Below are 13,050 nucleotides of genomic sequence, written 5' to 3'. Positions count from 1 at the left end.
TGGGAAGGGAGTGAGACAGGGTTGTAGCCTCTCCCTGATGTTATTCAATCTGTATATTGAGCAAGCAGTAAAGGAAACCAAAGAAAATTTCGGAGTAGGTATTAAAATCCATGGAGAAGAAATAGAAACTTTGAGTTTCGCCGATGACATTGTAATTCTATCAGAGACAGCAAAGGACTTGAAAGAGCAGTTGAACGGAATGGACAGTGTCTTGAAAGGAGGATATAAGATGAACATCAACAAAAGCGAAACAAGGATAATAGAATGTAGTCGAATTAAGTCGTGTGATGCTGAGGGAATTAGATTAGGAAACGAGACGCTTAAAGGAGTAAATGAGTTTTGCTATTTGGGGAGCAAAATAACTGATGATGGTCGAAGTAGAGAGGATATAAAATGTAGACTGGCAATGGCAAGGAAAGCGTTTCTGAAGAAGAGAAATTTGTTAACATCGAATATTGATTTAAGTGCCAGGAAGTCGTTTCTGAAAGTATTTGTATGGAGTGTAGTCATGTATGGAAGTGAAACATGGACAATAAATAGTTTGGACAAGAAGAGAATAGAAGCTTTCGAAATGTGGTGCTACAGAAGAATGCTGAAGATTAGATGGGTAGATCACATAACTAATGAGGAGGTATTAAATAGAATTGGGGAGAAGAGGAGTTTGTGGCACAACTTGACTAGAAGAAGGGATCGGTTGGTAGGACATGTTCTGAGGCATCAAGGGCTCACCAAATTAGTACTGGAGGGCAGCGTGGAGGGTAAAAATCGTAGAGGGAGACCCAGAGATGAATACACTAAGCAGATTCAGAAGGATGTAGGCTGCAGTAGGTACTGGGAGATGAAGAAGCTTGCACAGGATAGAGTAGCGTGGAGAGCTGCATCAAACCAGTCTCAGGACTGAAGACCACAACAACAACACCCTTCTGCTTTCAACAAGACAGTCTTGTATTTTGTCACGAATTTAGAGGACTCACGGAAAAAAAAATGGTACTTTCTGTATGTTTTCCAAATGATTGTCGCCTATTTATTGGCAGTTTAGACCTAAGACTGAAATGTGTTCTACACAATGGGAACAAATGTGGTTCGTTACGAACTACTTACACAACGAAAATGAAAAAAAAAAGATCATTCAAGATGATATCTTCGGTCTTAGATAAGATAAAGTATCACGGACATGAATGTGGAGATAAAAATGGTTAACTTTTTCGTTTGACAACAAAATAACCAGACCAGATACCCTTGCTTCTTGTGCCTCTGTGACCGCAGAGATAACACAACCACTGGGTTAGAAAAAGTGTGACTTAAAAGAGGAAACATGGACGTAGAGGAAAAAAGTGTCATTAACTACCCTTTTGTTGAACGAGAGAAAATCGTCTTCCCTCCACTGCATATCGAGCTGGGCCTGAAAGTTGGACGTACACGATTCTACTGTGTGCATACACAAACTCCGAAATATTGTTGCGAGTAGTGGAGAGCGAGCAGTTGTCGAGTGGAGTCTGAAGTGGTCGGACGCAGGGTGCGGTGGAGAGAGGTCTCAGCCTGCCGTAATAGTGCTGGTAGCGCCGGAGGAGACTTTGGTATTAATTGAGGATTTTTGGTAATTTGCCTTTTTGCTGCAGGTACGAGGGTTGGAACTTAAATACTGGCAACTATTTGTTCACAACAGATACAAAAAAGTTACATGTTTGCACCTGTTACTGTCCTTCAAAGTAGCCACCAGCGCTGTGTAGAACTTGTTGCCAGCGATGTGGAAGGCGTAGTATACCGTTGGCAGAGCCAGTTCTGTTGATGGTGAGAATGGAGCGGTCTACTGCCTGTCGAATCTCTGGAACAGTTCTGAAGCGAATGCCACGAAGTGGTTCCTTCATCTTCAGAATCAAATCATAGTCACAAGGACGTAAGTCCGGGGAGTATGGTGGATAGTACAGTACTTCCCAGTCCCATCGACCGAACAGGGCAGCCACAGCTTGCGCAGTATGCGCCCGAGCATTATCGTGCAAAATGATGGGTGGGTTGCGCAGAAAGTGTCGCCGCTTATTTCGCAAAGCTGATCGCAGGTGATGCTCCATAACGAACAGTAACAGCGTGCATTAACGGTCTGCCGTGGAGGAACGTAATGCGTTGGGATAACACCATCACAGTCGTACACGAGAATCACCGTATCTTTACACCGCTCCATTAGCGCCATCAACAGAACAGGCTCTGCTAACGGTATACTATGCCTTTCACATCGCTGGCAACGGGTTCTACACAAAGCTGGTGACTAGTTTGAATGACAGTAACAGGTGCAAATGTGTAACTCTTTTGTGTCGGCTGTGAATAAACAGTTTCCACTATTTAAGTTCCAGCCCTCGTAGTTGTTGGTTGCTTCCGTACTAGAGGGATTCTGTCAGATTTGTGTATAGACCCACAATAATATCGGTACCTTTTTCGGGCGAGAAACATGTTTATTGAGTACAGACATTATGGAATAATTAAAAGTCTGTGTAAAGTTTGTCAGTGTTTAAATAATATATGGCACAAATAATAGACTATACACTTTATAGGTTTCTTTCCTTTTTTCTTGCATCGTTTAAGGTCAGTTGACCAAACCACCCCTGATCATTCAATTTCTATGTATAAAAAAATGTGGCAGTAGTTGTTGCAGTTAGTCCACGTATTGCACTCCGGAATTCTTTAATCGTCAGACAAACGTCACATACGTTTCCGTACGTCTTGCAAAATAATTATCGAAAGAATTTCAAAAGCGTTGGTGAAGGTTCTTGACACGAACGGATCATGTTTTGCATATATATGTAGTCTCATCTGAGAGCGGGAAAAATTGAGGCAGGAATATTTAACGGTCAACAAATAAAACAACTCATTGAGGATCCTGCCTTCATACATGAACGTGGCTCAATTAAAAGCCTGGACCTCATTTGGTGCAGCTGTCCGAAACTTTTCTGGACAAACGCAAATCTAAAAACTATGTTGTACTGGTAAACGAGGTGCTTAACAGTTTGAAATCCCTTGAGTGAAAGAGGAGTGTTAAGGAGAACTGTTTACACAAATACTCAGGCCGTTTTCCAGACGATTTAGGAGACGCCAGTAAGGCACAAGGTGGACGATTTCACAGCGATATTAAAACTACGGAGGACCACTACCAAGGAAGATGCGATAAGCGCGTGTTTATAGATTACTGCTGTACTTTAAAACGGGACTGTTCAGAAATACCTTCTAGAATAATAGGGGAAAGAATTTTCCGAAGTGTTCCATGATTAGTTCTGTTCACACATGAATTTTTCCTTTACTTTTATATATAATAATATCAGCACAATGAAATAATAAAAGTTCGCTGCCATTTTTTCACTTTATTCACGGATTTACCTCGAAATCGTGTAACATGTATTTCACTAAAATGTTTTATCTCAAATATAGGTGGCCAAGAACTCATCTCGCATGTGGTGCTCATGCATGCGTGCCAATCTCTCTCGCCAGAGTGCACAGCACCCACGTTACGCTTTATTGAGCGGGAAGAGAGGGGAGGGAGAGAGGGACCGTTAATCAGCCGCATGCGGCTTTGTTTTACATTTCTCAACGACACAGACAAACACAAAAACGTTTTATGTATTATTGAACTATTTTTGGCGCGTTGAAGACATAATAAAATTTATACGTGGCACAAAATGTCGGTATAGGGACAGACGCAGACAGTTTCACATGTTTTCCGTCACTCAGGGTGCAATGTAATCGTGACTTCTTTAGTTTTACAATAAAAAATCGCCAGGTGCGAGTAAGACTTGCAAAACTGGGGTCATATTTCTTTGCATTAAAGTTAGACTTTGTCCGCTTATAGACTGCTGGCGGCGGACCACCAGCAAGAGATGGCGTACTACGCTTCATGTCGTGTCATCTGCCACTCCGACCAGGAACCCTCCCCACGAGCGCCACCCAGCCGTAGCAAAGGCCACCAGGCAGGATGGCCATTGCCCGGACTCCCGATGGCCCAGGGAGATGGGCATCTACTCCTTGGCATACGTGGGGAGGCATCAGCAGAGCGATCCCCGTGTTGTCAGGGGGCTACAACCAACAGGGTACATGGCGGCCCCACCACAACGGACTGGCTACTGTGCTGGATATGAGGTGCTAAGAAGACAATGGTCATCGTCGGCACAGAAAGCGACACTGCATAGTGCCTGGTGGAATACGCACCCAGGAAGGTGTCCTCGCCCAGGATATGGAGAATGGTCGGGACTGCAATGCGACGACGAGAAAGTGGGCTAAAGATCTCAATGCACAATGGACACGATGCACCATGTAATGTGCCCTTCCCCAACTGGCTCGCTCCTCGGGTAAATTTCGAAAAATGGAGGTCAAACCCTACAGGGGACCAGCACATAAAGGCCGAAACGTGAGATACTCCTTTTAGTTGCCTCTTACGACAGGCAGGAATAACTCGGGCCTGTTCTAACCTCTGGACCCGCAGGGGGTCCAGTGAGTTCAAAAACGTTCTCTGGGAGGTGCTGGTGCCTTCCGGGCGAAATTGAGGCCTGTATTTGCCGGATTTATCTCAATGTTAAATAATCTGGCTCAAAGGTGTTCTTCGATGACGTATAAACTCTAAACACAAAAATGGAAAAAGCTGTGGAAATGAACTGGTCTACTGTACGCCTCGTCGTGTTTGCCGTACCTGAGAGGTGCCGCTAGGTTTCTGCAGACGGCCGCGTCATTCTGTGTCACACACTGTCACGATCGCCGCCTTTTCCTCCCGAAAGTCCGTCTCATACTCCAGCTGCAAAAAACAACCGAAAAGGATAGCATTACTCTCGCATGCCCGGGACACAATTCATCAATACAAAGGCGCTGTAGCAAAGCCAGGGAAGGGTGTCGTACTTGAGTGTACACGTCTACATCTACATCCGCGAGCCACTATATTATGGAGGGTACTTTGAACTGCTAAAGGAGGAAACGATAGCGGCACACAATTTGCAAATGGTGGATTAGCTCTAATTTCGGTCATTTTCTCATCGCGGTTATTTTGTGCGTTATGTGTGTGTGGAGCTGATATGGTGGCGCGCTGACCTCTTGCAACGTCTGTCCCTGGAGGTTTTGAGCATCTCCGTGACACAGTCGCGCTTATTTAGTGATCCGGTGACGAAACGCGCCGCTATTCGTTGGTCCTTTTCTCTGCTTCTTCTATTAATTCAAACTCTCAACTGTCGCACACTGGTGAGGAATACTCAAGAGTCGGTCTTACACGCGTTTCGCGAGCCAGTTCTTTCACTGATTAATTGCGTTTTCTTAATATTCGTCCAAAGAACCTGAATTTTTTTTCCTTTTAGCTCTTTCCCTATGCTGCCATCCGAAGCTCACTCGTACCACTCCACATCATGTGCAATTAGATAATGTGGTCCTTTAACTTAAAAGCTGAAGTGCTGTTGAGACGTTGATTCTATTTAAAGAGCAATCATTGAACTCTGATTTGTTTAACTCAAAGGTCAGTGAGTTGTAAACTTTTTCATCAAACAGGAAAAAAAACATGCCTTTTTTCTTATCACCTTACTGTGTGATTAATCACCAGGGTATTGCGACTAATGCGTCGGTTAGTCCTTACACGATAAACTTAACCAATTATTTAAAACCGACCACTTACGAATTCAGGAACTCACGAAGACTTGAAACCAGCATTCATCATTTACTTTATTATTATTTCAATTAAACAAACCGTTAAGGTCTCTTACTTGTGAATCCGATTCAAAAAATCAGTTCTTTGTTTTCCATCTTAAAACAATACCCAGTTTTTTGACAAAATAGTAGTTAAAAAACTGACTTGGACATAGGAAAGTTATTTAAAAAACCAACTTAAAGATCTCTCGGTGTGCGCCCACACTTACGTTTCCGCTGCTTTCGTACATTACATGTAGTTAGTAGACTCCCATTGGAGAAGTATATACTATACAACTGTTTCTCGAGTTGACAACTCTGTTAGAAGACACTCTTTGCCATGGCCTTACGTTTTCCTTTATATATCTTTGGTGTTCGAGCGTTTCCGGCCGTTGTGGCCGAGCGGTTCTAGGCGCTACAGTCTGGAACCGAGCGACCGCTACGGTCGCAGGTTCGAATCCTGTCTCGGGCATGGATGCGTGTGATGTACTTAGGTTAGTTAGGTTTAAGTAGTTCTAAGTTCTCGGGGACTGATGACCTCAGAAGTTAAGTCCCATAGTGCTCAGAGCCATTTGAACCACTTTTGTTCGAGCGTTGTTTTGCTTATAAACTTTTCTGTAATTTGAGTTCTTGCTATTTTGTCATTCTCGAGAGTTGTTATGCCTCCAGAAAAGTGTTTTGGTACTGGTGTGAAGTTCTAGAATTGCTAGGAATATAGTATGCGTTCAGTATGAGGTAGTCACTGGTGGTACTTGATTCCCTGAGAGTGGCCAAAGCTGGGAAGTGGATCCTTGAGGAAATTAAAGAGGCCAGAATAACAAGAGAAACGAGGAAAGGAAGAGAAAAGATGAGGAACATGTAAACCAAGAAGATTCTGCTGTTGGACTGTATTAGGAACAACAGAGGTGTTGTCTATATCAAATATAATTTTGAACTGAATATTGTGAGAATTACTTTTTATGACATGTTTATTTTATGCCGAAAAAATTTATTTGAGCTCAAGGTATGAAATTTTTTGGGATGTTTCAGGATACTATTGGGAATGAAGTAGACTACATATAATACAGTGCTACCAACAGGAAGAAAACTACATACTGATTAGTTATAGAATAATAACCTTACTTTTGATTATCAAATATAAATATTTCCAGAATAAAAACTTGTGACTGAAATACGTGATTGTCGTCTAGTTTTTAGATGGACATGATGTTAATGTGTACGTAATGTTTGAACCATTTAAGTAAGACAATTAGTGCAGATTCCAATAATGGCCAGAAAACAGAGTATATAAGTTACTGATGTTCACAAAAAACTGTAATAAAGTCAATATGAGAACTAATGTGATTAATTATGCATCAAAATGTTCGTCAAGAAGCACTCCAACTGTCCTACAGTATTTATCCTTTTATCCTACTAAGAGTTCACGTTTTTTAGTTAAAACCAATTATGCTTTATGGAAATTGTTCTGATTTTTCCAGGCGTTCACAGGCAAGCTGCTTAAATTGCGTGAAGCCGGTCTCGTTCGGAAACAACTTTTTGTATCTAAGTGAATCACTGAATAACCGCAAAGAACTGGGTCGTATTTGTATTGACTAACAGCAGGTAGGTTCACAGCCTGTGAGTCGGGGCCTCTACTCTGGCCGGATAAATGCTCACTGCAAGCGGCAGAGGGCAAGCCTATCGACGTGGGCAACAAACAGAAAAGTATTTCGTGTTCAACGTAGTTTGTAATTTTCTACGAGTATCTTTGCCGTTTTAGAGTTTAAGTTGTCGGGCTGCTGTATTATCTAAAAGTTAGCTGAGAAATTTGGAAACTGACTTAGGGTATGGTTGCTATCGGTGATCCGGGTCACCCAATGGGCCGGCTAGATTTCTCTGTGCACATTCACAATAGGAGCATTCCAGCAGTCATTAAGTGTATCCCGTGTCGCCAAAGATACGCAGTCTTAGTGGTAAATTATTCCTCTAAGACACAAGGAAACAGTGACAGACGGTAAGATTTGCACTAAGTTCTTGTAACTGACTGTTGTTGTTACCTTCAGTCCTGAGACTGGTTTGATCAGATCAATTGAGAAAACAGGAAGAAGTTGTGTGGAACTGTGAAAAAATAAGCAAAATATACAAACTGAGTACTTCATGGGAAGATATGCAATGTCAAGGACACTGGGAAAGTAGGCGCGCCGTGGTCTCGTGGTAACGTGAGCAGCTGCGGAACGAAAGGTCCTTGGTTCAAATCTTCCATCGACTGAAAAGTTTAATTTTTTATTTTCAGTTTATGTGACAAACTCTTATGTTTTCATCAGTTTTTTGGGAGTGATTATCACATCCACAAGAAAACCTAAATCGGGCAAGGTAGAAGAATCTTTTTACCCATTCGTCAAGTGTATAAGTTAGGTGGGTCGACAGCATATTCCTGTCATGTGACGCACATGCCGTCACCAGTGTCGTATAGAATATATCAGACGTGTTTTCCCGTGGAGGAATCGGTTGACCTATGACCTTGCGATCAAATGTTTTCGGTTCCCATTGGAGAGGCACGTCCTTTCGTCTACTAATCGCACGGTTTTGCGATGCGGTCGCAAAACACAGACACTAAACTTATTACAGTGAACAGAGACGTCAATGAACGAACGGACAGGTAATAACTATGCAAAAATAAAGAAAGTAAAATTTTTACTCGAGGGTAGACTTAAACCAAGGACCTCTCGTTCGGCAGCTGCTCACGCTACCACGGGACCACGGCACTCCTGAGCTCATGATGTCCATGATGTTGCCTATGTTACACATGGACTACTCAGTTTGTATATTTTGCTTATTTTTCCACAGTTCCACACAACTTCTTCCTGTTTTCTCAATGGATCTGTGTTCAGTTTATCAAGGCCTATCCACCATGCTAACTTATAACTAAATCTGAGGGGGGTGCGATGGGGAGGTTCCCTTGTGAGTAGATCACTATGAACAAAATGACATGACAGTTTCAGAGAATTGACTGGTCTCATACAGATATGATTTTATCTCTATGAGACCAGTACGGTCTCTCTAATTATGTGGTTTCATTTGTGTAAGTACCTCCACCTGGGTTTCAGACTGGATCTCCCGTTTACGTTCGATGCTGAGGTGGTGGTTCTAGAACATGGAGAGCCTCTGCAATTCTGTTCGTATCAGAGGGAATTTAAGCAGACTGGGGCAGCAGTTAGAATTTGGATCGAGGTGGGAGACGTGCCACTGTAGTCCGTGCACTTGTGTCAACCGCAGTGCTAAGGTGGCTTAGTGGCTTACACACATCCGGCACGGTAGTTCAGCGTGTTCAGTCAGAGAGCTGGTTGGCCTCTGAGATATAAAACTGAGTGAAAACATCAACAATGAATTTGAACGGCTGTCATGTGACGTCCGCAACGACCAAACAACGATCAACAACGAACAAAATGGGAAAAAAACCCGCACATGCCTATTAAGCAGCAGACACGGGTTCGATTCCCGGCCTTGGTATAAATTTTCACTTGCCGCTTCAGTCTATATACATAAAATTTTCATTATATGTTTTATAATAGTTTGTAGTAGTGAGTATAGGGTAATATCTGCAGCAGGAGAAAATGGAATATCGGGAGTAGGATTCGTTATTAAAAAGTACATAGAACAGAGAGTGACTTGCGGTGAACACTGCAATAGTACTGTTATCAGACGCGACAGCAAACCAACACTGACGACAATAGTTCAGATATACGAGGGCAGTTCAATAAGTAATGCAACACATTTTTTTTCTGAAACATGGGTTGTTTTATTCAGCATTGAAGTACACCAGGTTATTCCCCAATCTTTTAGCTACACAACACTATTTTTCAACGTAATCTCCATTCAATGCTACGGTCTTACGCCACCTTGAAATGAGGGCCTGTATGCCTGCACGGTACCATTCCACTGGTCGATGTCGGAGCCAACGTCGTACTGCATCAATAACTTCTTCATCATCCGCGTAGTGCCTCCCACGGATTGCGTCCTTCATTGGGCCAAACATATGGAAATCCGACGGTGCGAGATCGGGGCTGTAGGGTGCATGAGGAAGAACAGTCCACTGAAGTTTTGTGAGCTCCTCTCAGGTGCGAAGACTTGTGTGAGGTCTTGCGTTGTCATGAAGAAGGAGAAGTTCGTTCAGATTTTTGTGCCTACGAACACGCTGAAGTCGTTTCTTCAATTTCTGAAGACTAGCACAATACACTTCAGAGCTGATCGTTTGACCATGGGGAAGGACATCGAACAGAATAACCCCTTCAGCGTCCCAGAAGACTGTAACCATGACTTTACCGGCTGAGGGTATGGCTTTAAACTTTTTCTTGGTAGGGGAGTGGGTGTGGCGCCACTCCATTGATTGCCGTTTTGTTTCAGGTTCGAAGTGATGAACCCATGTTTCATCGCCTGTAACAATCTTTGACAAGAAATTGTCACCCTCAGCCACATGACGAGCAAGCAATTCCGCACAGATGGTTCTCCTTTGCTCTTTATGGTGTTCGGTTAGACAACGAGGGACCCAGCGGGAACAAACCTTAGAATATCCCAACTGGTGAACAATTGTGACAGCACTACCAACAGAGATGTCAAGTTGAGCACTGAGTTGTTTGATGGTGATCCGTCGATCATCTCGAACGAGTGTGTTCGCACGCTCCGCCATTGCAGGAGTCACAGCTGTGCACGGCCGGCCCGCACGCGGGAGATCAGGCGGTCTTGCTTGACCTTGCGGCGATGATGACACACGCTTCGCCCAACGACTCACCGTGCTTTTGTCCACTGCCAGATCACCGTAGACATTCTGCAAGCGCCTATGAATATCTGAGATGCCCTGGTTTTCCGCCAAAAGAAACTCGATCACTGCCCGTTGTTTGCAACGCACATCCGTTACAGACGCCATTTTAACAGCTCCGTACAGCGCTGCCACCTGTCGGAAGTCAATGAAACTATACGAGACGAAGCGGGAATGTTTGAAAATATTCCACAAGAAATTTCCGGTTTTTTCAACCAAAATTGGCTCAGAAAAAAAATGTGTTGCATTACTTATTGAACTGCCCTCGTATATGCCAATATAGCAAACAGAACATGAAAGAGAGGGGGAGAGAATATGAGGGTATTTAAAGGGTAATTCAGAACGTAAAGGGAGATGAAGATCTGATAGTCAAGGGCGTTGGAATGCAGTTGTAGGGGAAGGACTAGAAGAAAAGGGCTTGATAGTAGGAATGAAAGAGCATAAAGACTTGTTTAGTTCTGCAACAAATTTCAGCTCGCAAAAGCTAATACTCTGTTCAAGAACTACAACTAGAAGAGGTATACTTGGAAACGGGCAGAAGATATGGGAAGGTTTGAGTTAGATTACATCATGTTCAGGTATAGATTCCGAAATCAGATATAGGATTGCAAAGGGTAGCCATGGGTAGCCAGAGACTCAGATCACAATTTGGTAGTGATGGAGAGTAGGCTGAAGTTTAAGAGATGTCAAGAAGAATCAATGGGCAAATAAGTGGGATACAGGAGTACTGAAGAATGAAGAGAGACGCTTTTAGCTCTCTGAGGCTATAGATACTTCCATAATGAATAGCCTAGTATGTAGTTCAATTCGAGAGGAATGAACACATCTAAAAAAAAAAAAAAAGCACTCACAGACGTTAGAGAGAAAAACGTAGATATAAGGAACGAAACTGTGAAGAAGCCATGGGTAACAGAAGAAATACTTCAGTTGCTCGATGAAAGGAGGAGGTACAAAAATTTTCAAGGAAATTTAGGAATACGGAAATACAAGTCACTTAGGAACGAAATAAACAGGAAGTGCATGGCTAAGACGAAATGAATACTTGAAAAAGTGAAGAAATCGAAAAAGAAATTGTCGGAAGGACTGATTCAGCATACAAAAAATTCGAAACAAATTCAAAGGAAGGGCGTTAACATTAAGAGTGCCACGGGAATTCCAATGTTAAATGTAAACGCAGAGGAGAGGGCAGGAAGCTGGAAAGATTACATTGAGGCCCTCTGAGGAGGAGGACTAATCTGATGACTTGATACGAGAAGAAACAGGAGGCGATAGGGAACACGCACGAGGATCCAGTATTAGGATCATAATTTAGAATAATTTTTAAAGACTTAAAAGTAGATAAGGCAGAAGGGATGAATAAAGGCCATCGTATTTCTAAAATAATTGGGTGAGGTGGGGCAAGACTGAATAAGAAGACTGGAAGACAAAAAATGAAGTGCTCGGATTAAAAAGGATGTAACACAGTTTATACATTGCAGAAGCAGTAATGGAAACAAAAGAAAGGTCCAAGAGTGGGATTAAAGTTCAAGGTGAAAGGATATAAATGTTAAGATTTGCTCAGTGGAAGTGAAGAAGAATTACAAGATCTGTTGAATGGAATGAACAGTCTAATGAGTACAGAAAATGGATTGAGAGTAAATCGAAGTAATGAGAAGTAGCAGAAATGAGAACAGCGAGAAACATGAACATCAGGACTGACGATCGCAAAGTAAATGAAGTTATAGGCAGTGAAATAACCAATGATGGATGGAGCAAGGACGAAATAAAAAGCATTCCCAGTTATGAAAAGTCTACTAGTATCATACAAGTCTTCAACTGAGGAAGAAATTTTTGGGAATTTACGTTTGGTTGGTTGGTGGACCAAACAAGAGAGATGTAACAATGCGAGGGTCGTCTGCTAACACTCGGGACAAGAAAGGTGGGAATGGATATTTAGTGCAAAGGATAAATGGTGGGAGCAGTACAGAAAACTATGGATCACGGTGAGGGAGGGGGGGGGGCGCTTGCAACCATCATTGTGTAAAAAACCATGGGTCAACCTATTATGGCTGATAAAAATGGCAGAGGATGTAGATATAGAGGTAAGAACGCCAGAAGAGATCCAGGGCTAAGTGGAGATGTTCAGGAGAAAACGTGGGGAAGAGGACAAGGAAGGTACATGGAAATGACAGCAGAGAGGAATGAGGCAGGGACCAACCAGCAAAATCACTTTATAATGAGCAACACGTGGGTGACGTACTGAAGCTTCAAAACAAATAGAGTATGAGGGGAGGCCAGTAGAAAAGCAGATAGTGATGGCATAGGAAATCAGGAGCTGGGACTGCAGAATCGAAAGGGGGAGGGGGGGGAGGGGATGCCAAAGTCAAGCAGAAGGCTATTGACAGGGCTAATGTGAAAGTCGCTGGTAGCTAAACGGGTACCACAATGGTGAACTTGATCTGAGGAATAGAGTGGAAGCAACAGCTGATCTACAAACTCGATAACCATAGTCCAGACAAGCCAGAACTAATGCCTAATAAACACAGGAGTTGAATAATCCGCGCCCCAAGAGCTGTGGGCAAGGAAGCAAAGACTCCATGAGGAGGATGTGAGGCAACCAACTAAACTTGTTG

At 42.9% G+C, this 13,050-nt stretch overlaps 1 protein-coding gene across 5 annotated transcripts in view; it reads right to left on the bottom strand.

Moving 5' to 3' along the window:
• LOC126412113 (zinc transporter 1) overlaps nt 1-13,050 on the bottom strand; it is a 652,968-nt gene that overhangs the window by 165,083 nt on the left and 474,835 nt on the right. For 4 of the 5 annotated variants that reach the window (XM_050081545.1, XM_050081547.1, XM_050081546.1 and 1 more), the window contains one exon: nt 4,670-4,771. The exons of the other annotated variant lie outside the window; for it this stretch is intronic. The gene's annotated coding sequence lies outside the window, so the exon portion shown is untranslated. The remainder of the gene's footprint in view (nt 1-4,669; nt 4,772-13,050) is intronic. 5 annotated transcript variants of the gene reach the window in all.

The sequence above is a fragment of the Schistocerca serialis genome, chromosome 7 (assembly GCF_023864345.2).
Source record: "Schistocerca serialis cubense isolate TAMUIC-IGC-003099 chromosome 7, iqSchSeri2.2, whole genome shotgun sequence".
Lineage (NCBI taxonomy): Eukaryota > Metazoa > Arthropoda > Insecta > Orthoptera > Acrididae > Schistocerca > Schistocerca serialis.
This window is presented reverse-complemented; position numbering and strand designations above follow the sequence as displayed.